We start from the raw sequence: 26,606 nt of genomic DNA, 5'->3' as shown, positions 1-26,606 counted from the left end.
CATCCTTTGATTAAGGAGGGTATTTCGGGGAGTGCAGGCTGTGCAGAAGATCACGGCTGTGCCCTGTGGTGCTGTCAGCAGTGACAGATCCCAGATGGGGCCGCTACTGTATGGCAGATTGAGTTTCTCAGCAGAAAACTCACCCTCCCTCCTAAACGTCTTCAAAAACCTTCTCCAGATACTGCAGGTCGCTTCGTGTGAAATTGAAAAGGTCCAACCCCACGTTGGTTTTGCGTGCGTGTGTGTGTGTTAGAATTTTTTTCCTTCCTCTTTTTCTTTTTTTCTTTTTTTTTCTCTCTGCACTTCCTCTCCCTCTGAGCATCTTCGACCCACAGGACTACCCGGCTGCCAGGAGCGCAGACCTGGCCGGCCCGGGGGTTCCCGTTCGCCCGGACGCACCGCCGCGCCGTCGACACAGCACCGAGGGGCCCCGAAGGCGATCCGGTGGGTAGGGGCGCGGCGTCCGGGACGGGGGGGGGGGCACTGGGAGCACCCCAGGCAGCTGGGATGGCCGTAAGGCCGAGCACCCCGGCGGGGAGAGCTGCTGCTGGGGGGGGGGGGGGTGCAGCGCGTGGGGTGGCTTCAGGCTCAGGCGGAAGCAGAGGGTGCCCGGCCCGGCTTCCGCTTCCCTCCCCGGTTCCCCCGCGATGCGCCGTCCCGCCGGCGTGGGCAATTTCGAGGGGCCGCGCCGAGCCCAAGGGGGGGGGCTGTCTGCTGTGGCCGCTCGGCTCGCACGGGCCCAGCGCGACCCAGGACGGCGCCCGGGGGCGGCCGAGGTCCCAGCTGCGGCCCGAGCCGGGAGGCTGGACTGGGGCGTATCCGAGGTGAGAGGGGGCGCAGCGACACCCAGCTTTCTACACAATAAATATTTGACACTTTGCGTCCCAAGTTTCGCATTCCTGGACACGCCTCGGGTTGGAAATTCCTTTGCAGAGAAACCCTTGGACTTATTTTAAACCATTACCTAAACAATTAACAAGTGCCCTGCGTCCCTGCCTCCTCGGAGGCTGCGGAGATGTCTCCCTCCTTCCTTCACCTCCCAAGGGTGCCTGAGTCGGCTCCTGGGGCGCTACAGTGGCCGGCAGAGAAGGGGTGAAAGGCAGAAGGGAAGGGGCACGGCACCCCGATTCTGTTTCGATTTCTAGACCCCACCCACCCCTACCCCCCAGTCCTCTCAACTGTGGAGTTCCGCGCGTTCCCACGGGCCTGGGGGAGGGGAGCGAAAGAGCGAGAGGGTTTGGTTTTGTTTTAACTTAAAGGTAAGCCATTTTTCCTTCAAAATACCCGTGCAACCTCCTCTGCCTACTCCCACACCCACCCTGCGAGCGAGGGCAGCTTGAAAAGCCTCCTTTCGGCTTACAAAGGAGCCTCAAGGGCACCCAAAGAGGACCTACGAATACCGCAGACGCGAGGCCCGAGGCCGCGGAGGACCCGGCGCCCCGCAGCCCCGGCGCTGGCCCGGCGCTCAGTCGGAGGGGCCCCTGCTCCACGCGGGGGCGGGCCTGCCGCGCGGACCCTTCCCGGGAGGCCGGGCTTAGCCGGGCGCCGCGCCTTCCCGCCCGGCCGGGCTCCCGCACCCACGCCTGTTGCTCTTAGAGAAGCCTCGCGGCTCGGCCTCCGGTGAAATCAGACGCCACGCTTTCGACGCTTTCCCTTCTGCCCTCTCCGCAGGCTCAGTTTTAAAGACGCGGTTTTAAAAAGAAAAGAGGTGGGATCTCTAGCTCCTATTTTATGTCAACGATAATCCGGTCGCGCCAGCATTCCCCCCCTGTCTGTATAACGATCTATACGGATGTGTGTCGTTGCTTGCAGGCCTGGGACACAAGCTGATTTGGAACAAACCTGTGTGCCCTTTATGACAGCCCTTTCCCGAAAAAAAAAAAAAAAAAAATCAGCAGTTATTTCCCCTACAGTTTTCCCCTAAGTTATCAGGTAAAACCACTAAACTATATGAAAGCAAAACACACACTGAATTTCAAAACTCCCGCTCGTCCGACCCTCTAAAAGGCAGCTTTTATTTTCACGGCCCACGCTGGATGAAAGTGGCTTATTTTTATTTTTTTCCCCTTGTACCCACATGCCTTGTAAAAGGTTCCTGTACGCGGGCCCCGGGCCCTCTGATGACCGCAGGGCCTTGCTTCCAGACTGCAGTCCCGCCACTTGGTTTTTAAGTCATCGCCTGGAGCCGAGGTGTAATTGCGACCCCGCCCGAGTGCGAGCCTCCCGGGGGGACGTTTGGCCTGGCCGGGGTTGGGGCCGGGACCTCCCAAGTGGTGGACCTGGGAGCCGGGGCCGCGGGCCTCTCCCTCCCGCCTCCTCCCTCCCGCCCTGCGGACTCCGCGCGCTCTCTCCGCGGTCCCCCAGCTCGGCCGCGCCGGGGCGCACGGCTTTTCTCTTCCCTTCCCCTTTCTTGCCCCCTTTGGTTTTCTCTCGCCCTTTCTAGCAGTTGTTTTTTCTTTCGTTTTTTTGAAACCGCGGTCTCCATCGCCTTCGCGGTGAAATTGCAGGCCCTGGAGCAGCAGAGCGCGGCGGCGCAGGGATCGGGAGCAAAGCCCCGGGAGCGCCGGGCCCCTCGGCGCCACGGCGGAGTCGCGGTGGGCGCGCTTCTGCGTAACGTCAGCGCGCCGGGTAATTTACCTTCCCCGGCGTCTGTCAATATGACTAATTTCCACAGGGGTCAAAAAGCCTTTCTCCGGCAGTCCATCTTGGAGCGCTCTCGTACACAGCAGACCGGGTTACTTGTTTTGTTTCCAAAAGCCCTGGAAATAAATACTCCTGGGGGCGTCCCCGCCGGGGCAGCGCGAGAGGAGCGAGGAATATACACGGTGTCAATTAAAGGCAGTTTCCCTTGAACTACGAACTGTGATTGGGCTTAAACGACAGCGACCTGCTTGCCTGTTAGCTCACATTACCTAACTCGTCCTTGGTACCGGTGCTCTCTGTAGAAACAGGAAATCCAAAGAGAGGGAAATAATTATGGCTCCAGTTTTGCTCTGTCGCGTGTAGATCCCCATTGAAATATTTTCTCCGCAATTCAGGGTGTGATTTAAACACAGAGTATGCGCGCGCGTCTTGCTAATCTGGCTTAGACAGACGATATATCACCCGGGGGGTGTTTTACAGTATTTTCAAAACTGCTACCGGCTCCTAAGTGTGAAATCAGTGCTGTGGATTTAAACAATCTGCGGGACTCGATTCAGGAGGCTAATTGATGCTGGTCGCACAACTCCGACTCCCTTTGAAAAATGCGCTACAAGGAGTCGACGGGGCTAGCGGCTTCTCCTGCCTGGATAGGGCACCTCTGAGGGCACCTCTGAGGGCACCCAGTCGCACTTCTTGGGTGCTGGGGGAGGTAAGCCGCTCCAGTTCGGAATCGAAGTCCAGCTGGAAATGAAAACACCAGGCGACCTATTTCCCTCCTACCTCGGCTTAGGCACTGAGGTCGCAACTAATAAACTTCCTGAGTTAAATTTTTAACAAACTCTCTTGGAAAAACACGTTTCTCCCACCACAGTCCCCTTCTCCTTGTGGCCTTTAGGCAAGTAAATGCTTAGACTTGAACCCACGGGAAACATAGGACCTAAGAAAGCAAAGCAGAGGCCCGAGGAAGCCTCACCCAGGGCTGCCTCATCTCACCCGTCCCTGACCTCTGCCCGCTGGGTGGGTGGCACTTACCTAGGCTCCCCGCAGCCCTCCCACCACTGCCTAACCCACCTACCCCGGCCCCTTGTCAGGAGCGGAGCAGACACACACACCACACACACACACACAGCACACACCTCTCCTTCCCTCTCATCTGTTGGTGCATTTATGACCTAATGAAAGTATATCCTTTAGGGAAAAGACTGTCTATAAAACGTGAAATATGAAGAACCCATTTGGATATCCCCACTCCAGGCCAGGCCCGATCTTGAAGTTTCTTAGCAAAAACACCTTGACCCCTTCAGTTGCTTCCACAATCACTCTGTTATTTTTACTAAAAGATGAGAATTGGTTCTGAGTGACCTCCACTCATTCCCTGTGGAAGGAGAAAAGGTCTTTGGCTTGAAGATATACCTTTATTTGTGGGAAGGCATTGCTTCGGGGGAAAAAATAATTTACTTTCTATCCCTCGTCATTTTTGGGAAACCCTGGCACCATATGTTCCAACTTCGGCAAACAGCTGGGGAAACCAAGGGCTTTTCAGCTTGCTTTCCTTTCCTCCTGCCCCACCGAGTCTCACAAACATTGGCCTGTTATTTCTCCCAGTCCCTCTTCTGAAATCTCTCCCAGTTTCCAATATAACTGAGTGCCTCCTTGGAAGTTTCCTCGTTAACCACCTGTTTTCATGGGAAAAGGCAATCCGATTTTTTTGTTCTGGGGAGGATTTGTTTATTAACAAAGTGGGTAGAGCAGAGATTATTCCCCCTGTGGTTTTCTATACACCATGCCTTAAACAAGAGTTTTTAAAGGTCCCTTTCATTTTGCAATTTGACCTTTGCCATGAGAGTGGTTTAAGTTGTTTACTAGCAGGGACTATGCAACAAGAAAAGCTTCAGGAGACATAAACACCAGTGTGAGCTGAAGAGCTGCGTCCCCTGGTGGGGTGGAGTTGTTTATTTGCATACTTTTGAAAGAGCCCAACAGTTCTAACTTAAAGCCTTTTTTGGCACCCAGGAACCATTTAATAACCTGGGGTGGAGTGAGTCTATTGTTCAGCTCTCTGCTTAGTTGATCCCCTTTGTTTCTGAGTTAACATCACCAAGGGGATTTTTAATCTCTCTCTCTCTCTCTCTTTAAATTTAGCCTTAAAACATTACGTTTCCTGACTAGAATTTGCCTAACAAGAACTTTGCACCTGGTTAAAGCCTAGGGAAAGGGGCAGACATCCTAGGTCGGAGTGTTCAGCCCACCCTGAGAGGGATAAGATTGCATGGAGGTGGAGTGTGCTGAGCGGCAGCCATTTCTAGGTAAGGGTCTTGTCCTTCTTGTACAAAAAACTGTCCATTTTAAACATCTATTAGGAAACATCAATCCTTTTTCAGTTGTGTTCCAGCCTAGACTTACCTCTTAGGACTGAGAGCTTGGCCTGTCCTGCAAGTCTGTTCCCATTGACTAGACTTAGCTGGAGGAACAAATGGCTTTAAACTGACAAATAGCCCCCATCTGGGACTAGGAGAGGAGCGTTTGAGTAGACTGCATTTTGCCTCACCTGTAGTTTTATGCTTCTGCATAACAGCATTACTCTCTAGTAAGATTTCCAATTTATGAGCCATTGCATAAAACAGAAAGTTTATTACATATTTCCAATCCCATATTCTCAGCAGATATCCTCTAGGTCTCCCTCCTCCTCTGTATGGGATCTTATGCCTAAACTAGTTACCATCTAGCAGCTCTCACATAGATCTTGATTCGATTAATTTCTAATAAATAGGCAGTACATTCTCACAGTTCAAAAGCATATAAATGTACGTGTGAATAGTTTGTCTTTCAGTGTCTGTCCATTTGCCCCTCCTGTTATTTATTTCTTGCACACCCTTCCAGAGCTTTCCACTGCATGGACAAGCAAATAGGAATATAATCTCTAAGGATGCAAGTTACTCCACTTTTATCTGTTCTGCTGATCAGGAGGGATTGGAGGGGGGCAGCTAGAGGCTTTGAAGAACTTCAAGAGGCTCACACCAAATACAATCTGGTCAGAGTGTGAGGTGCCTTCTGATTGTAATTAAAAATATCCGGAAAAAGAAGATGAGGCACATGCAGAACAAAGAATCCGTGAGACTCCAAAATGAATGTCTTCTCTTTGTGGCTGAGTTTAAAGGATAGGGAACAATGGGGAAAGGGAAGGAAGAAAAACAAGCGGAGAGAGGGAGGTTATAAATTTCCAGATTCTTCATTTTTTGGTGTGTCATCCCCCCCCACACACACACACACTCAGATTTAAAAGGAATAAATTATTATGCACCAAATAAGTAATAAATAAATGTCTGCCTATAATAAGAGAGGTGTCACACATGTTGTAGCCTGTAGATATTTTGTATGGGTTATAAAAGGGGGGGGTGCACACATATTATTGAACAACTGAGATAAATTCTGCAATGTATTAAGTAAGTGTATGTAGACTTGACAGACCTCAGGCATTTTGTTCTTTATAATTCAACAAGAGACAAGATAAAGCCAGAGTTGATTGTTCCCTGTGCAGAGCAGGTGGCACCTTCAGTTACTTCAGGGCAGCCCCAGGAGAGGCCACAGGGCCTCGCTACCGGACAGGGACTAACCCTGACTATCCTCTGTCTAGGGGTTAGATGTGAATGGAGAAGAGAACAAGCCTTGTAGGAAAAGTACCATGCACAGGGCCCCCTGCCAGGGATGGGGCCCGTCCTGTTATCTGGGGTGTTCTGTGACTTCCTGGTACCTGGCCAGTATTGCAGTTGCCAAATTGGCTCAAGCCCACACTCCTCCCAGCATGCCTTCCCTTATCCTTGTAAATGGGTTGGAAACATTTTCAGCTTCTCGATAAACTATAGCCGTTGTGTGTGTGTGGGTGTGTGTGCGCGCGCGTTCATGGAGGGGGTTGCTAAGTATGCCTTCTATTAATAGCAATGATTTTTTTCCTTCTCTTTGGGCAGGCATCTTTCTGCCCCTCTCTCATAATAGTCCTGGGTGCAACAACAGCAAAAGCTCACTGCTCATTCCCTCATCCTTCTTTGAACAGATTCTTGTCTATTCCTCTTAGGGACCTACTGCCAGGCTTTAGCCTTAGTTACAGCAATTAAGCCACTCTCCAAGGGGGTTGGGGTTAGCTTTCAGATCATCCACTGTGTTTGGCTGATGCCCTGGTGGGACCAAAGAGCATTGGTAGGTGAAAAGGACCCCTGCAGCCCTGGAGCTGTTCATCAGACTGGGAACCAAAGGCCCACATAACTCTAATTAATGCAAGCATATGTTGGCCAGCCTCTTGGCCAGTTTTACAGGGTTTCACTGGTGGTGCTTGATTCAGGAGGGTCAGGTGAGGATTCAGGGCTCTAATGAATCATGTGACCATAAGTGGACTTGGATGGTGGTTGTGTTCAGGAGACCTACCCCTGGTGCTGTCCACCCTGAGTGGCTCTTTCTGTGCCCAGAGAGGAAGGCTGCTCTGGGAGGAACCAGTAGGAGATGGCACTATCAGAAGTTTAAAATGTCCCCCTCATCTGCATCGTGACACAGAACATTACTGAAATATATATATATACACGTACACACATATATATATTCAATCATTCAGAAATACAGAAGACAAATTTTGTCTTTAAAGTATTAAATTGAAGAGTAGGAACTGGCCTTTAGAGTTTATCTGTTCTAACCACATCTTCACAGACCAAAAGGGCTGAGTCAGGGATGCTCCTGGTACTTGGCCAGCAAGTGCCACTAATTAATTAAATGAGGGGGGGGGTCCTCTCCTCAGGCAGTTATTTCCAGAGAGCCTTTGTTTAAGAAAGATAAGGGCTTAAATATAAAGGAATTTTTTTTTTGTAGAAAAGTTTTGAAGGAAAAAATGATGTAGGGGGGCCAGCAGGAGAAGAGGTAGCCCAAGAAGTGACAATCTGGGAGTCAGTTAATTGAGCAGGCCTATCTCCATTTCCTGAAAGTCTTTACTGGACTCCAAAACAGCTATTAGAGGCCAATGTTTTCACAGAAGCTCTGCCCTGGGTGTTTAAGCCAGTCCAGGAGAATAGATTCTTCTCTCTTGGGGAGAGGAAATGTGTTTCCAAAAGGGAAGCAGCTCTCATCAAAAGCACTAGTGAATCTGGTGACAACACGGACACACGTTTCGGTTAGAGCCTGGAAATTGTCAGGCGGTGGAGCTGGAATGGGGGACAACTAGAAGGGTGGGTTCCCCAGGTGAGCGCATCCAGCCGGCCAGATCCCTGGGCCGGAGAGACGCTGTGGCCCTGCTAGGGGACTATGATTCACAGGGCATCGCAGAGGAAGGGAGACTGGTGCATAGAGGAAATGGGGAAGAGAAGGGCTGGCAGGTCACCAACCCCGGCTTCTGGATTCCTGCAGGAAAACAGAGTCCGCCGGCAAGGGCAGCCTGCAGTCTGCTGTCGGGGCTGAAGATACCGCTTAGGCTGGATGTGCCTCTGTGTTTGATGGGGAACCACCAAAACGGCTCTAGGTTTTGCACACATTCAAGCGTTACATTTTTTTAATTACTATTTTTTTTTGGCGTGGGTGTTGGTGGGGCCTGGGGCCGAAGGTACCCGGGGCCAGATACAAAGGGGTCTGGGAAGCCATCAGCTGTCTTTTCTTACTCTTCAGAAACAGAACCGGACAAGATTAAAAATCAGCCTCAGAAACTAAACAACAGCCCCCACTAGCCACCCTTCCCTAGCTGGGGAGCAGTGTTCTGGCATCGGCGCTCGGTTCGAAATTCGAATGAGCCGAGCCAGTTCTTGGATTACACCCCCGGGACAGCGTTTTAATGTTAATGTAAAATATGCTTGTAATAATCACTTGTGGGCCCTGAAGCGCCACTAGAATCTCTGTTTAATTATGGGGGCATGAGAGGAGTATTACCAGCTAATTAAATCCAATCCGATTTGTAATTCTCCCTCTGCTGCTGCCGACTTTAAAATGCGAAATTGCTTTTTAAACATGCCCACATATGAATTTTTAAAACACATGTGAAAACTAAAGGAGGAACAAGGGAACCAGGGGCGGGGGGAGAAAGAAGGAGGGAAGGAGAGAGACGCGGCCGCGGAGCCCGAGGCGGGGGCGTCGGGGTGAACCTCCCGCTGGGCCTCGGGCTCCCGGCGCGCGGGCCCCGCGCTCGGAGCCGGGCCGCCGATCAAGAAGCCACTTTCTCTCTTTCCGGAGGTTTCGGCTTCCCCTGTCCTCCCATCGGAATCGCTCTCAGCTCTGGGACGTCGTCCTAGGAAGAGTCCAGGGGCTACGGAAAAGGCCCAGGGCCACCCGTCCCGTGCGCTCCGCGTCCCTCGAAGGCGGAGGGGGGGTCCGGCGGGCTCGCGGGGGGCGCGGGGAGGAAGTGAGTTCAATGGGGAAGGCGGGCGAGGACGGCGGTGAGGCCGGGAGGCGCCCGGAGCCCGGGAGGAAGCGGGGCTGCGAGCGCGCGCTCCGGCTCGAGCTCTTCTCGCGTCCAGGCGGGAGGAGCGCGGGGAGCGCCTGGCGAGGCTCGGGCCTCGCGGCCAGAAGCTGGAGGCTCTCCAGGGTTTATTCAGGCGAAAGCACCCCCCGCCTCCCTGGCCTTTCCCATCCCTTCCTCCGTGGTAGCCTTTGCTTCTGCCCCTCCTGCGCGCATACCCCCCCCCCCCAACACACACTCAGGCACCCCTCCCCCGCCCCCTTCCTCTTTAGTAAGCGCCAGTGGCAAAAGCAGGCCTTGGGGTTTTTATTTATGATTAGAACGTCGAGTTATTTGCATGAGAAAACCAGAGAGACGGCGGCCACCCACCCTTAAATACTCCTGAGTACTTGTGAATTAGAATACAATCCTAGACGGCGGGCTGTTTCCAAACCGCTATCTGCAAACAGCTGCACCTCGCCCGGCTGCTCCGGCCGAGTCTGGTGTAGGAAAATGTTCTAAAGAGCCAGGCCACTCTCTCGCCGCGCACGAGGCCCTGAAATCGGAGAAATGTGATGCGCGAGCGTTTCCAAACTGACAACGCGCCGCGCAAACGCGGTGGCTCCTATCCCAGGGCGAGGCGTTCGCGCCTCGGCCTCCCGGGTCGCGAGCGCGACTCCATCCCGACGCCCCGCGTGCGAAGTCAGCACTGGGCGGCCGCGAAGCTCCTGCGCATCTGGGGGGGCTGGAGACCGTCCAGAACTCGGCTCCGGGCTGCGCGGGACGGGGCGGCAGGGTAGTCCTACCACGCACGAGGGGCGCCCGGCCCCAGGCCTTTCCTGGGGCCCTCGGGAGGGCCCGGCCCCGGGCACGGGTCTCGCGCGGGGCGCCGCCTGGGGTCTGGCTCCCCCTGTCGTCAGCCCGTGGTTCGGCAACCGGGGACTGCGGAGAACCGGCGGCGGGCGAGTCCGAGTCCCGCGTGTCGGGCCTGTTGTTAGGCCGAGAGGAGGGCTCCTCGCCTCACAGCTCAACGTGGAAATGCCTGTCGGGCTTGCGCGCTCTCCATCCAGCGTCGATGGAGACATTTCCGTCGCTGGGATAAACGTGTCCTCTCGCCTCCACTTCCACCTCCTGCGGAAAGCATCCGCGGACCCCGTCATCCTTACCCAGGGGACTGACAGTTCCACAAAATTGGTGAAATCTTGTTTTCAATCTAAATTACAATAGGATCACTATCTATTTTTGGACTCTAAGCCGTTCTCTTTTCCTTTTCGGGGTGGGCGGGTAGCCATGAAGTTCTACGAAGCCGGCCGGTGTCAACCTCGGCACAACCTCGGCCTCAGGAGGAGGGAGGTTCCCCGTCGGCCGGCTGGGCTCCCCCTTCCCGACAGCTCTGCCGCGTCGCCCCCGCTCTCTGGCTCCTAACGACCCGCCCGCCGCCCCCGCGCGTTCCCTGAGGTTCCAGGCCGCGGGCAGCGCCCCCTGGCGCCGCAGGGAGGCCCGGGGGCGCTGGGCCTTCCCGGCCAGGCGGCGGAGGCCTCGCGGCCTGCTTTGGAAACTCTCCATTTTTCCCACAGTATTTCACATTCACATTACTTTTCACACCCTGTTAGGCAGTAATAGCACTGAACCTGCTAACTACTTCCATGCGCCAAGCCAGCCCTTTGCGACTGATCCAGATAGTCCGCCTTCTCCTGGTGATAGGGCCGGGCGGCTCCTCGCCGCGTGGGGGGTCGGCTTCCTTCCCTTCGCTCCTGGAACCCGCCTGGGCCCTGTAAGGCGGTGCTGGCCCTGGCTGCTGAGGGGGGCGCTCAGGTACGGAGGAGGTCTTACCCCCGGTCCTTCAAGAGGGTGGAGGGGTCCAGCCGGTGGGCTCAGCGGTTGAGTGTCCACCCATGGTCAAGGGATCTCGGTTCCATCCCGGTCAGGGCACATGCCTGGGTTGCCGGCTCCATCCCCACTCTCTGGCTTGCAGGAGGAGCCGATCAATGATCAATGACTCTCTCGTCATTGATGTTTCTCTCTCTCCCTCTCCCTCTCCCTCTCTCTCTCCCTCTCCCTCTCCCTTCCTCTCTCTGAAATCAATAGATACTTTGTGTGTGTGTGTGTGGAAGAGGCAGTTGTAGGGGAAAAAGGGACTTGGGGACAGTTTGACTTTTAGTAATTGTGAGGCTAGATTGGCAATTTTTAAATGAACAAGGCCTTGCTCCAGGCCTTGAGCAAGGAGTTAGGCATGACCTACACAATTGGCACCCCCTCCGGGCTTCTCTTCAGGAACACTAGACCCCACAGGTAGCATTTGGGCACTAAGGGGTTCTGGGGCAGCAGAGCCGGATGCTCCCCACACCTCCTCTGACCCATATGCAGCAGCTCTGAGAGTCCCTGACTCTGTAAACCTGGAGGTGGTAGGAGTGAAAGCCATGCAACAAGGCAGGCATGATAGACCCTTCAGAGCAGAGAAAAAAAGTGCCAAGGCTGGCCCAGGGAAGCCACCCTTCTCTGAACCAAACATCCTTTGTTCTTTGGCTGTGGAGTGGAGCCACTCACTCCCCAACCTGTGGCAGGGAGGACCTAAGGCAGGGTGGGTTCTCAGAGTCCAGTCACAGTGGGCTGGGCCAGGGCTGGTGCACCAGGGTCCCTGCCCTAGCCTAGGCCTGTGCTGGTGCTCCTAGAGGGCGCTGCAGGGACGGAGAGTCCAGAGCTGCCTTGGCTGAACCGAGGCTGGTGGCCTGGGAACTTCAATCTGAGAAGCCAGGGGAAGTTAAGGGTGGTCCTTTGCAGCTCCCCCAGGACCCCACCTCAGTTCTTCATCAAGAAAAGAGGAGTAATAAAATCTGCCTGCCCCCTACCTCCAGGACATGGAGGAAGGAACTAACTTTTAATGAGAGCCTATTAAGTGTCAAGCATTTTACAGGCTGCATATTGTTTAATCTTCACAAACTGTAAGGAGGGTATTTCTAAGCCCCGTGTGCCTGCAAGGAAACAGGTGCAGAGAGGAGGGCCCTGGCAGGAGCATACAAACTCCAGGCCTCCTCACTACCATCCTCTGCTTCTAGCAACCATCCTGGGAAGTGATGGCACACTGAGGGGTCCTTCAGCCTGGGCCAGGTGTCCTGGTGAACTTGAAGAGGGAGATGAGCTGCCTTCCTTGAGCTTCTAACATATACTCTTAGAGGGTGGTTTGGGTCATGGGAATTCGGATTCTAAGAACTTGTAGCTTTGGGTACCATATTAAGCTGTAAAGTCTTTATTCTTATTCCTCCAAAATATCCATGAGAGCCAAAGTTACCAGGATGCTCTTAACCAGAGGAGCCCAAAGTATAACACATGTGTCCCTCAGTGTCACTTTTCTTGCCCCAGCACACCGGGGTTGAGAAGATTTAAACTCAGATTCTATGGACTTGAGTTTCTGTTCATACCACTAACATATAAACTGAGCCCAAAGCTCCCCCTTAAGCCTGGGGCTTAGAAGCCTGAACACCTAGAAGGTGATTAACTTTATTCTAACTTCCAAGAGCCACCCGTCATGTCTCTGCTTGTCAGGCTAGAGTTCATCCCATTAATAAAAGGCACCACCCACCCCTAAGCTGGGGAGCATGGAAATCCCATGTCCACTTTTGGAATGAAACCCCAGGAACTCCACCTCCCAAACATTTTTACTTTCACATCCACCTCCCCCTGCCCTGCAGCAGTGGCTTCTTGGTGTCAGGGACTTTTCTCATCTGCAGAGAAACTGTCTGGTGACTGCTTGCTTATACTCTCGAGATTTTGGATTTGAGGCATTTGCAGAAGGTAGGAGAGGTGAGACAGAACAGGCAAAGCCAGAGATCAAGTAAAAAGAGTGTGCAGGCTGAGGGGGGATGCCATTGTAGTTTGGGAGTTGCTTGGGGAATTTTTTTTTTCTATTTCCTCTCCTATAAATGCATACTCCCAGCCCAGAGCCTATCTATTGTCTATCTGCTCTCTCCTTTCCCCTTTTCTTCATTCTGACCCTAACCCTGAGCAAGAAAAAGAATTAGGAAGAAAGACCCCACATGTTTCTCTTTGGGGGCAGTCAGCTGCCCAGGCACCCACTCCAGGTGGGCATTAAGGACGGATTGTGTTAAAGAGTCCACAAGGCCATAGTCACCCCTGTTGAGCCCTCTCTTTCCCTTTGGTCATGGAGGGGATTTCTGGGGGTATCAGGTGCATTTCCTGAAGTTCTGGTTAATCAAAATCCTCTGGACCCTAATTGCCCCCAGAGCACTATTCCATACCTAGAGGTAGCTAAATGAGTGGTCATTTAATAGGATTTTAAACCTTACCAGGGTATATGAATTCATCTTACAGTCATTGCAGTGGGAGAGGAAGGGACTACGGTGATTTTCTAAAAGCCAACTAGTAAGTCCCTAAACCCCCACAAAGTATTTTCTTAGTTATTTATTATCTCAGTAGTGACAATGCTGACAGACAAGAAAAAACCAAGTTAAGAAAGCAGCACTGTATTTGTGTATTTCTCCTCTATTATGCTGTGCTATCGCTATCAGGTTTTGTTGTAATTGTTGTTTTTTGGTGGGTTTTTTTGCTGCTACTTGTAGCTGGTGGCACCACCAAGTGGAAGAGGCTGACCAGAGATGCCCAGGAGACCATGGCAGTGGGATTAGACTGTCCATTTCAATTGTACTTGGTCTTACTCTGGCCAGGATGGTGGTGATTTGGGAGTGAAACATCCTCTTTTATCAGGGACTCTGGCAGTCTGAAAACTCTAACAATCAAGAAATTCAAAATGGAAATTAAAAAACACACACCAAGAAACTGTAGGACGAGAAGGAAAGAAAAAGGGAAATGTGCACAAAATTAGAAGAGCACTTGGATTTCTGCCTGGGTTTTTCAAGAACTGAAGCTTAAAAAGCTAAAAGCATGTTTTTCTCCACTTCACTGGGTTTCTCCCCATGGTTTTTACAGCCCAGTTCCCTCCTTCAGTATCTCTGCGGTTCTTTGCTGGGGAAGGGCACATTCCCAGGGAACTAAGTGGGTCTGATCCCCTGAGGACTCTCCCCACTGGCGTGGGCAGGGAAAGCTGGAGACAGGCCCAGGTAGCAGGGATGGGAAAAGCCCTGGGAGTTTCGGGCAAGTCTGGTCCAGGCCTTTCCCCACCTGGCTACTAAAGGGGTGTGCCTTGCCCGCAGTCCCAGGGGAGCCTCTGGGCTCCTCGCCATCCGGGGCGACTTGGGCCAGAGTGAGCGTATTACAGTTAGTAATGGCCAGAATGATTCCTTAAGCCAAGACCAAAAGAAATGGATCCAAATGAGAAAACCAGTGCCGCTTGGGCTGCGTGATGGCTGCGATCAGGGAACTGCACCAGCTGACAATATCCCCAGCTGTTTCTCTGGCATCCACTCGGCAGGGCGAAGTGGGCTAGCAGGTGGAGTCAGCTCCAGAGCTGGCAGTTGTGTGGAGCTGGGAGGCAGTCTCATGAAACAATTAGACTATAGGGCCAGGGCTGAGGGTCGGGGTAAAATGGAAGACGCTCCTGGCTACTTAAGCAGACTTACAATCCCTTCCCCACTTCCTCCCCAGCAGCAGGTTTAAGGTGAGTGCCTCTTCTGCTAAGGATGACACCACCTTCAAAAGCAGTCAGGATTTTGGACAGACCAGAGACTTGTAGAACTAGGTACCTCGAGGAGATCCCTCTTGAGCTGCTTGTCAGAGACTGAGTGACAAGCGTTTACTGCCAACCCAACGTCCTGGCTTCTGGGCTTTGTGACCTCGAGCCAGCATCTCGGTTTCACTGAGTTTGCGATTGCAAAACAAGGATGTTTGCCCAAGGAGGGGTTTGAAAGTGCCGCTCCTCGCGCTGGCGATCCTCCTCTCTCTGTGCCTTCACTCCTCTTCGGGAAAACCACATGTTCTTCCTAGAAATGCGGAAAAGGCGATGGGCCGGCCTCCTCCCTTTCCCACGCTGAGGTGTGGCCTCCCAGGCAGAGCGCCTCCCTGCCCCCAGGGGCCTCCGACTCCTCGGACTCCAAGACCTTCCCCCGGGTCTCGCCGGCGCGTCCTCCAGCCTGCCCGCGGCTACACTCTCCACTCCTGGCGCTCGAAGTCTGATCTTGGGTTTTTGCGTTTGCTCTTGAGCAGGTTCCGTTACCTTCCTGCTGCATGTCGTCGGAGAAGCCCAGGTTCAACCCCTCGGGAGGACGGCCACTCGAAGCCAGCGCGGGAACCATGCAAAAACCAGGGGCCCGCGACGCGAATGGCGCCCGGCCTGGTCCCGCGCATCTGCAGAGCGGGCCAGTCCGCACGGGCACCACTAGGGGGCCGCGGCCGCGGGGACCGAGAGGCGGCGCCTGCACCGCTGCGGGATCCCTTGGCCACGAGGAACCCGGGAATTTAAGCCTCGTAGGCCCGGGCTCCACCTCTTCTCCCCCAGTTGGATAAGGGTTCAAGTTTATCCGATGCTGGGCCCCTTTTCAACGCACCTTGCTTCCCTGGGAGCCCCGCAGTACGAGCCAGGCTCCTGTTAATTTTTTCTCACAAAGAAAAGTAAACATCTTGCATGTATTTCCCTAGCGGTCAGACCCTAATTGTGGAAGATCCCGTTCCAGAATCGCTGCTCCAGCAGCCGGAAGGAGTCGGAGCGTGGAAGACGGCTGGAGATTTACATGGATACAAAAAAAAAAAAAAAAAAAATTAGTTTGAACCTTTTGGGGAGGTCCAGAACGGACAGGTTGTTGGTTGGAAATGGAGGCCCCTGGATTCCCCATTCCGAAAACGGGGACCTCTCTGTCACCTTGTAGATGAGAGCTGGGGAGGCAGGGGACCGCCCCTGTCCGACGGGAGCAGTCCCGGGCGCCAGGATCCGCCCAGGGCCCCGAGGTGGCCAGCACCACCATTCAGCTGGGACCCAGCACAATCTTAAACGTGCAGACTTGGAGAGAGAGGAGGGTAGCCAGGCAACGGAATTACCGAAACATCCTCTTGGTCACGTGAACTTTATTGCAGACCAGGAAGTCATCTAACAGCTGCCAAAAATCTTCCGACTCCAGTGTTCCCAAATGTGGGCCGTTTCTCACACCTCACCACCGGTACGGAGTCTGCTGCCTTGGGGCTGATAGGTTTCCTATCCCCTTTCAGCTGCGACCGACCCCCACCGGCCCGGCTGCATTTGGAGACGATTTCCTTTTTTCCACTCGTGAGACCATGTGGCTCCCATACTTACCTGGGCTGGCGGTTTTCCCCACCCACCCTCCCTAAGGGGAGCTCCAAATCTCCTGAGGGGGGAAAGCCGGGTTGAGGAAGGGTCAGGAAAAGGAAGCCGAGCCCCAAAGGCCAGGCGGACAATATTATATTCTTCTCTAGGTGCCTTTGATTCGTTCAAGGAAAAAATAAATAAAAGTTGTAGCACAATACCGGGCGCCCTCCCTTTCTTCCGCTAACGCGCTAATCTCCAGTCCGGAACCACGTTCCCTGGCAGGAACCTCGTTTTCTGGCCTCGGGTCCCCAAAGGGCCTGCTAAGTTCCGAGCACACAGGAGGCCTGAGACAATAGGTCCCGCCCACGGAGCGGACGCTCCACAGGACAGGGGACTTGAGAGGCAGTTGTAAGGCAAGGCGCGCGGGCGTGTATCCATCGCGAGCCCACTCAGTTATTTCTGGCTCACATTCGAGATTCCTTCAGGGAAATCTGCTCCCTTTCGACCCAGTGCTGAGCCCTCCGGGAAAGCCCGCTCCAGAGGACCCATTTATCACAGTCAGGGCGACACGGTGACCTCCCCCGACTGTGCTCCTTCCCTGGGCCTCGAGGGCCAGGGTGAGGGGAGTCCCCTCGACTGAGCCCAGTCTCGCTCCAGACGGCCAAGAACAGGGCGCTGCAGGAGCCCAGAGGGCCGGAGGCCGTGCCTCGCGGGCCAGTGAATTTACTTCGGCGACCACCGGTGGGGCCGCAGGCTGGGGCTGCGCCCTGGGCCCCTGCTTCGCGGATCCCCGGGCATCCCGAGCTCCTGCAGGAACCCCCGTCTCTGAGGCGGCAGGGAGCAGGCCAGACGTGCCCTCCAGGGGCGCCGGTGTCGCCCACCCCGACGTCACTGTCCCCCGCGGTCGTTACTGTCCTCTTTCGGGACGCATCCTCCGGTTAGCTGTGCGTCCTTAGCAACGGGCCCGACCCCGCGGCGTGGCGGCGCGCACCCCGGAAGCTCTTGCCGAGAGACCCGGAAGCAGCGGGAGCTCGCACGCAGCTCCTCCCGGGGGCGCCGGCCCCGCCCACTTTTGAGGGGCCCCAGTCGGCGAAGCCTCGTGTCGCACGAGAGCGCGTCGCGCGTGCGCGCCCCCTTCCTGCGCGGCCGTGGGGATTTCCCGCCTTCGGGTGATTCTCTTGCCGCCAGCCAGGGTCTCGCTGTCCCCCCACCCCCACCCCCGGCGGGGACCCCGAGTGGATGGAGCTTCCCCGTTGAGGTCGCCGTGGGGTCGGCCGTGGGTAGAGGGAGCCAAAGAGGAGAAATTGACAGTCGGCGCAGGAGTGACTCTCGCGTAAACTTCCCGAGGATTAGAGTGTGAATTGACCGGGGTCGTCAGTGGCGATTCACAGTCCCGCGCGCGCGCGCGATAGAAGCACCGCCCCACCCGGGAGCGCGCGCCGCCGGCGTCCGCCCCGCGAGCCGCCGTGGGCGCGACCCGGGGAGTGCGCGGGCCCGGGCGCACCCTGTGGCTCGCGGGGGGCCGGGCTCGCGGGCCCCGCGACGCGCCGTCGTAAGAACGCTTCAGATCAACCTGGGCCCGTTTCCGCGACGCAGGAAACATCTGGGGGCCTTTTTCGGCCGGCGTTTGGGAAAGCACTTCCGAACTTGGCGCTGAAGGCGCCCTGGGATCCGGACGAACCCCGGCCGGCGGAGGGGGATGGGCGGGAGGGGGCGGCAGCCCTGCCAGCGGCCGGGGTGCCCGGCGGGAGCCCACCGGTGGCGAGCACTTGGGCGAAGGCCGAATGAAACACAAGCCAGGTCGGCGCGTTCCGGCCTCGCTGTTTTAATGTCTGTAGCGCTTAGGCGCAGTTGAGAAAGAATAATGTCTTTAGTTTCAGAAAAAACATCAAAGCCCAGGGGCTGCTCAATATGGAGCACATATGGTAGTCTCCGAAGGCCTTGCCTGCCAAAACATGTTTCTCAGGATTTCTCTCTCTCTTCCCCCCCCATCCCTCTCCCCTCCTCCCCCCTTTTTTCCTTCCCCACAAATGGAGGGGGCCGCGGGCTCGGGTTACCTAGGGCGCCCCGCGTTGGGCGAGGCGGTTGGCGGCTGGGCGGGGCGCTCCCGAGGCCTTTCGGGGCTGCCTGTGGCCCGCGAAGGGACCTGAAGATGGGCTGGCTGCACCGCCCGCCCGAGGGGCAGGGGCTTGTCCAGAACCCGAGAGCCAGCTGTGGCAGAGCGGAGGCATTATCGCACTCAGACACTTGGGTTGCTTTTGACATTATACCTGCAAAAGCACATATTTCTGTTGGTAAGTGCTTCAAGTGGTCAAGAGACACTGGCTGTGTCCCAGGCCTTAGCTTATTGCTCAGCATATAGGGGGCAATTCAATCTTTACTGAATGAATGTTGAGCGAACTAAGTGAGGGCAGCAGCCTGCAAAGCACCTTTTTACAACCGTCTAAGCAAGGTTCCGTTGCAAAGTTCCTCTTCCAGATTAACTGCTGTTATTTATTATTATTATCACCATCATTATTATCACTACTATTATTATCTAGATCACTGTCCCAGTTTTTGAAATTGCCCAGCAGAGAGACAGGGGACAGTTGGCTAAAAGTTCAGGCAGTTTGACTTAGGAATTTCTTAAGATGAAATCTCGGAATATTTGGAGTCATTAAAGTGGTCTAACTCAACTTCTGAACTCCTCTAAAGATGAACTAAGATCCAGAAAGGTAAAGTTACTTGCCCAGGGCACACAGCTCCGCTGAGCTGGGGACATGCCCTCTTTCCCATGCCTGCTGCCTGCTTGGCTCACTACCCCACATTGCCCTCCGTGGAAGGACAAGCTGGATAATTTCCTCTCTTCCTTCTTCTTCCGTTAAATGGATTCCTTTCATCACCTCTGAAAAATGATCTCAGGATGTTATCCTTCTGCAAATTTACATGTAGGATTAGTATTAAAGGCAGTGGTAAATTCTTGGGGCTCCCATTTAAAAGAAGATTCATGCTGTCTCCAGAACCCGCAGCTTTTTGTAATGCAGCATGGATGATGGTGGGGGAAGGAAGCACACCACACATGGAGCTGATTAAACACCAATCTTATCAAATCTCCCGGCATTCTGGTGACTTATATGATTTATACACAAAGACCAGTAGGCAAATTACCTGACAAGTAGTTAGAAAATCTGGACTTTAGACCTGGCTTTGCCATCAAACCCACTGCGTCTCTTACTAGTCAAGATCCATTTCTCTCTCTCTCTCTCCATATATATTTAATATCTAGATCACATCCCATATCTAGATCAATATATTAAATATATAATAATATATATGTAAATCTAGGTCATCTGTTGGTCCATAAATCCTATTTCTGTTCTCATATTTTCTGATGTTATCATATGTATCAACATACAATGAGCTTCTTACCAGATGGAGAAGCAGCAGAGCCAACACTAGAAGCTGCTTGTTCTTGTATTAAGTACCCAGAGAATGGTAACCTTGCAAAATGCTTTAGAGATGCTTTAGCCCCTTCATCCTACAGATGAGTACACTGGAGCCCAAAGAGCTGGTGTGCTGGTTCACACACTGGAGAGCCCAGGTGGGCTTCCTGCTCAGTGCCACACTCCTCCAAAAAAGTTCCTGCAGCCTAGCCCGTGGGTCTCATCCTTTGCACCAAGAGGTCACCGGTTTGATTCCCTCAATTTCTATTCCCGGTCAGGGCACATGCCCAGATTGTGAGCTCAATCTAGGGGACATACAGGAGGCAGCTGATCAATATCTCTCTCTCTCCCTCTCCCTTCCTCTATAAAAAGAAAAAAACACATTTTAAAAAAGTGTTCCTGCAAAGATGGGACCCACTATTCTCTGTGGCAGGGTTAGGTGAGCACGGATCAAGTTTTTAGGGTACCTTCTTCTGCCACCCCAACTATCCTACATTTATTTATTTATTTATTTATTTACTTATTTAATGTATCTTTATTGATTTCAGAGAGAAGGAAGAGGGAAAGAGAGAGAGAAACATCAATGATGAGAGAGTCCTCATTGATCGGCTGCCTCCTGCACACCCTGGCTGGGGATCGAGCCCACAACCCGGACATATGCCGTGACTAGGAATCGAACCGTGATCTCCTGGATCCTAAGCTTGATGCTCAACCACTGAGTACGCCCAGCTGGGCTCCTTTCTCATGTATATCAAAAATATCTGGGGCAGGATATAATGGTTTTGGAGGAGGTATTTAAAGTAAAACACAGTCAGTACCATTTCACTTGGGTGGTGGTGCTTTGGTAGACATACCAGCTCTATCGTGTGAGACCCTCAAGGATCATGGGGACAAGGTAATGGCTCTTCTGAGGGACACAACAGCACATCTCATTTGTTTTTAGTCTTGAATTCAATGCAAGAGACAAACATCCCTGGTCGTGCTTAATAAAGAGGCAAAATAATATTTAATTAAAAAAGGTAAAGCCGATGTTCAGAATAATATTCACCTGACCTTTTCCCCCACACTAAACACCACATGGAAACCTCTCCCTGGGCAATTCTTAATCATAATACTTCCTGAGGTTGTGAGGATTAAGTGAGACAACAAACTCCCAAATTATCAATGTTGGGGGCAGGCGGAGGAGCTAACTAAGGAATTATCCACCATTCAGAATAAGATAGTGAAGTTGCTCTTGCTATCTGGGAGCACATTTTTGTGTGAGAAAGTGACTCGACACTGTCGCCATGTTGAGAATTAAGTCTAGGGCACTTTCCGCCTCCTGCCTGCCTGGCCCTGTTGACCTTGACTCTCCTGATTGATGCTGTCTGGCTGGACTCCAAAGTGTTTCAGAACAATCGTGCTATCTTTCCCCTGGCTGTTTAGTGGGACAGGAAGTTCCTCTGCCCAGAGGCAGCCTTTTCCTCTATCATCTTCAGGCTGGGGGACCTTGATGACTTGGGGGCTAAAAAAAACCCCACCTAGCACCAGTTCTGAGGGACAGTAGGCATGTAGAAATGGGCTGTGCTGCCCAGACAGCCCCTCTAGGATGTTTTCCTAGGCAGGAATGAGCAAGAATGGGGTTGAGAATTCAACCAACTGGAGTAGACATGTTGCCTTTTGTGCTTAAGGCTGGATGGGTGTGTAAATTGTTCTTTGCAACTATAGCCCTGCAACATAGTAGAAAGCTCTCCTGCCATTCCTCTTACCCTTCAGGGTCCTGTTTTGGACCTTTCCTCTTCTCACATGGAAACCTCTCCCTGGGCAATTCTTAATCAGAATGCTTCTGAGGTTGTGAGGATTAAGTGAGATAATCTGCTAAAAGTGATTTGCACAGTCCCAGATGCATAGTAAGTACTCGATGCATGATAGCAAATATTATTATTTATTGTTCCTTGTTTTCAGTTGATGTTGATGACATATTTCTTTATAATTCAGTGTTTCTTGGAACACTAGACCTGCATATCCAACTCCCTACTGGAGGGCATTTCTTTGTAGATGTACTTAGGTTTTTAAAACTCACCATGCTCAAAACCCAATGCTGAGCATATAATGATCTTTATCGTCTCCTTTCTTGCCACTCCCTGCACACATACAAAGCCCTGTCTCTGCTGAACTAAATTGAACACACTAGTTTCTGTTGCCTTCATGTCTTTGCATGTGTTTTCTTTCTGCCTGGTACACACTTCTCTCCATCTCAATGAAACTTTATTCTATTTGTCCTGCAAGATTCAGCCTGGGTGTCTCCTCCTCTTGGAAGCCTTCACTAAGCCCCAGACTGATTGCGGAATTTATATCCTACAGGATTGTAATTTCTGTCTCTTTTCCACTAGGTGTGAGTTCTTGAAGGCAGCAGAATAGCCTTTAATATTTGTGGCCACATATTTCAATGCCCGGCATGCAGTAGGTGTCCCTCACATGCTTGCTGAAGATGAAAATGGTCCAGAATTAGAATAAATGGCTTTGGCTCTATAGCTTCTTATCATCAAGATTTTTAAAAAGTTATTTTTCTGAGCCTCAATTTTATTCATCTGTAAAATGGGGAGGAACATTGCCCCCTAATATTGTGAGGATTAAGTGAAAGTCAATGCAAAAGTATTCTGTTAACTGTGCAGCACTCTACATGAGTCATTACTATAATCAGTGCGAGCCCACATTGCCCACGCGTGTACACATTTTCATACATGCACTTAATGTGTTCGTATTCTATGCATCCATGTGTCTGCTTGTGCACCTGCATGGTTACCTGGAAAAGCAGTTTTCAAACATACTTTTCTCTAGATCCCAGCCTTTAAAAGGCATGCTGAGATAGGTGGGTAAATAATTACTTTTGATAACTAGTCCAGGTTCTGGATAAAGCAGTTTGTAGCAGTGTCCTCCAATTAGCAGTCATTTTGTGAATTCATTACATCCATACACACAAACACAAACTTAGTGTAAATTTATAGAGCGCTGAGCAGGTAATTATAGGCCATTACCATTTTTACTGCGACTGTTACTCTACTTTCCTAGTAGATTGGTAACGTTGAAAGCCATTTCCCACGAGGCTTTCATTTCATTTTCACATCGGTCACTTGGAGCAGTCCTTGAAGGCAGTGTTCTCCCTGTCGTGCATGTGAACAAACTGAGGCGCAGGGGATTCCTTTTACAACCCGCCTCCTTTCCAATGTTGCAACCGAGTGGAGGCCAGAACCTTAGGATCCCCTTTCTGCTGTTTTCTGTCTTTTCCCACGGGTCGGTGTAGGAAGTTTGGGCAGACTAGGTGATGGATGTAAAGGACCTGGAGCTGATCAATGCGTAAGCTGACCGGTGCTTATTTATACTGCTTGGAGTCGCCGCAGTTATTTCTGCACTTTGGACCAGATTTAAATGGGGAATCCGCTATTTTAACATCAGTAGCGAGGGACGTTCCTGGTGTTTTCAGTTCCTGGGAGGGTCATTGCCTCTTGTCCACCGGCAACGCGCTGTTGCCAGGGCCGGGCCCCCGCTGTCCTGGGACTCTGAAGTGGAAGGCGCGCCCGGGGTTTCTTCCCTGCGCCGATGGCCGCGGCGGAAAAGGGAGAGCGCGGGCTCCCCTTCAGCCCGATCGGCCTCCGGCCTCCGGTTCTTCTTTAGGAAGCCAGGTGGCGCCAACCCGCAGCCCCAGGCGGGGCGGGAGGCGCTCGGGGCGGCGCGAAGCCGAGCGGGCGGGAGGCCGGGCAGAGCCCCGGGGGCGCTCCCGCTCTGCGCCCCGCGCCCTCCGCCCTTGGAAACGGAGCTTGGCTTTTTTTTTCTTTTTTCTTCTGCACCCCTCGCAGGAAGACGGCCAGCCGAAAGGGAAACGAGGCGTCCTGTGTGCCACATGGAGCTTGGGGAGTTGAAATAATGAAAGCCATGAGGTTTCCTGGCTCCTCGCGGTGCTAACGGTGGGTTTTGCTTTGGGAAGGAGAGCGAGGAGAGGTGAGGGCCGTTCCCATCTGCCGGCATCCTGTGCCTGCTGTGCGGCAGATGAAGTGCGGGGCCGGGAGGGCACGCGCGCGCCGGGATGTGCGCCAGGCGAGGGCGCGGAGCAGGTCTCCGCGTGTCGTGCGCAGTGGCCTTCCTACTCCTAAGTGACAGAGTAGGTGAGTGGTTTGAAAGAGGCAGAAATCCTCCCCGCTCTGAACGGAGAGCTTTCCTCCTGTGACAGCTGAGGTCTGAATCTATTAGTGAGGCACACGTTTCAGTTTTGAAACCTCATTTTTTATCCTTGAAATGTTAAGTCTTTGAACTGCTGTTATTTCACAGGGAGAAGGGAGAGACTCCGTTATGCAATTCTATCGATCATATTGATTTACCTGATTTAAACCAACCTTCATTGAACAAAAATGTTTGTTGAAACTTAGAAAAGAACTGCTAATCTGGTGATGAAAATTGAGCCATCCACATGTGCTGCTGTTGCAAATCATCACCAAGCTTGAAGTCAAGAGGAATTCAATAACAGGAACGTTTTTCTAATTCACTGGAATACTAAGAGAATAAAGTTGGTATTATGGCCTATAGCAATTTGAAGATTTTAATTGAAATGACAGTAATACACTGGCAAACACGCAGAGCACTCGGCACCGTCAGTAATGACGAACGTGTGCCGTTATTGCCAGTGGTTCACTTATCACAGTGAGCACGTTAGAGCAGCGTTTTTCATGTTGTAGGTTATCAACCATTAGTAGCTCATGAAATCAAGAATGAGGGATTTCACTAGCATTTTTAAAATGAAATAGAAAAGAAATGTCCGAAGGATTGTAAGGATATTGTTTCACAAATCTTTTTCCCCTTTATATAACACATATACATATATGCATGTGCTGGGTCACACTGTAAAATGTCTTTTTTATCGTGGATTACATTGAAAATAAGCTTGAAAGCTGTGGTTTTAGAAACATCCATGTTTCTCTAACAAGGTTCCCATCAGGGTTATGCTCTTTGGGTTTGGGGTGCAAGGTGCCCCCTGATATCCTACACTGAGCTACGTTGAGTGTTGCAGACTTGACATTGAAAACATCACTCAGTGAAAATGAGATTGGGAGGTGGGTATTCAGGTGTTAAAATCTCAGCAAAGTCGGTTCTTTCCTGGTTATGAAAGTAATACTGGATAAGAGATCACGTCAGGCGTCAGGCCCCAGGGAGAGGGCTGGCAGTAAACAATGACATAAAGCCCCAGGCCTCAGAGAAGACTGGTAGCAGGCTTCAGGAAGATCAGAATGGGAATTCTCAAGCAAAGACCAAAACAGAAGCCTGCTCATTCAGGCTGGGAATAGGGGTGGGAGAAGATTGGCCGGAGTCAGAAATTTTGGAACGGAGGCTCACTATCTTAACAGGGGAAAGTCTTGAGCTATGGGAAGCAACTTAGGAGCTCAGTGATTGATGCTGGGAGAGAGGAATGCTTCTGTTTCGACGCTTCCTCTCTGTCTAAGAAGAGCAAATACTACTTTCATTGTTCAAGGTTCAGGACACTGATTAAACCATATTTACTAGAGGGAAGGTCATTTTGCATTAAAAGGCAATGGCTCTGTGGCTCTTTCTCCTATTTCCTTATAAGAACCTCACTCAGGAATGTCAATCTTTTTTCCCCCCACTCCAGATATCAGGATTGGTTAGCTGAGCCAAGACCCAGCTTGGGTGTGACCTTCCTTCTCTTCACCTGACATGGCTTTGGGTTCCTGTACCATGTGGTCAGCTAGAGAGAAACAAGGTGTGGATTTGGACTTTGGGGGAGATGGACCTAGCTGCAGGCTCTATCCTAGCCTGACTAGAGCTCTGCACTCTTATTCTGTTTTCACCCCTCATAATCAAGTGGGCATTGCTAGGGGTGAAAACAGAATTTTCTGTTGTTCCAGAAATGTCTATTCCCTGCAGAAGTTGTTCTGGAATTTTAGGGTACAGCAGAATCACCTGGAGGACTTGATGAAGCACAGATTGCTGGGTTCCACCCCTTCCTTTTGACTCACCAGGTCTGGGGTGGGGCCCAAGAATTTGCATTTCTAAGTGATGCAGCTGCTTATAAAATCTTGCGAAGGGTCTGGAGTGGGAAGGTGACTGGCAGGGCAAGATGAAAGACTCCTGAGTTCTGAGCCTTAATACCATCTCAATCCCATGAGCCCTGCTCCCCCCTAAGCCAATCCGCTGACACTGAGGCTTCCAGGGTATCAGATCTGGAGGAAGGTCAATTATACCACCATCTCTCAGTGGTTAGTTTTGGGACTCTGCATCTTGAGAGAATACAGGTTCTGGGGCACTTTATTCTTGGACAGACCACTAAAGAGAGTGATTCTTGGTCAAGTTCCTGTTGAAGAGCCGTGCTTGTCATTGTCTACAGCACTTAGCATGTGTAGGACTCCCCACCGCCTGGCACTGCAGCACCAAGAAGTGTATAAACTATCATTCCTGGTCACTTTTGCAGCGGGAGTTTAGAATGAAGTTTAGGTCCTTGTAATAAAGTGTAGGCACATGGGATTTGAAAAGCAGAAAAGAGGATGTTCTCCTTTTTCAGCTGTGGAGGTACACAAGAGGGCTCTGAAAGGCATGAGTGTGGGTAGTGGCCACATTGGTGTCCCCTGACTAGTCACCAGCCTCGTGGGTGTAGGGGGCTCTGATGGCTGCCCCTGACTCCACTCCTCCAGCGCTTCCACTTGAAAGCGTGTGCTAAATCCCCCTGAGCTTGAAAAGTCTAGAGTGTTTTGTGTTTGCTGTATGGAACCCAGGCTGGCACAGGGAATGAGTGTGAGTGCTTCATGCCTGAGGTCTGGATTAGTGTAGGTACAGAGTAGTGCAAACCCTACAGGTGGTGAGATGACTGTCCTCGGCTGGGAGAGATTTGGGGTTGGTGAGCTCAAGCCAGGAAAGCTTGCCTACTACACACAAACCATAGGCTGAAGGATGAACATGCTGGATCACACCTCCTTCTACCTCT

General features: G+C 52.2%; 1 long non-coding RNA gene across 4 annotated transcripts in view; it reads left to right on the top strand.

Moving 5' to 3' along the window:
- The window catches only part of LOC308555823, a 57,947-nt gene continuing 31,341 nt past the window's right edge, over positions 1 to 26,606 (top strand). For all 4 annotated transcript variants that reach the window (XR_013998605.1, XR_013998606.1, XR_013998607.1 and 1 more), the window contains exon 1: positions 1 to 444. This is a non-coding gene — a long non-coding RNA (uncharacterized lncRNA). The remainder of the gene's footprint in view (positions 445 to 26,606) is intronic.

The sequence above is a fragment of the Miniopterus schreibersii genome, assembly GCF_964146895.1.
Source record: "Miniopterus schreibersii genome assembly, chromosome: 4".
Classification (NCBI taxonomy): Eukaryota; Metazoa; Chordata; class Mammalia; order Chiroptera; family Miniopteridae; genus Miniopterus; species Miniopterus schreibersii.
The sequence above is the reverse complement of the archived record's forward strand: the minus strand, read 5'-3'. Positions and strand labels throughout refer to the sequence as shown.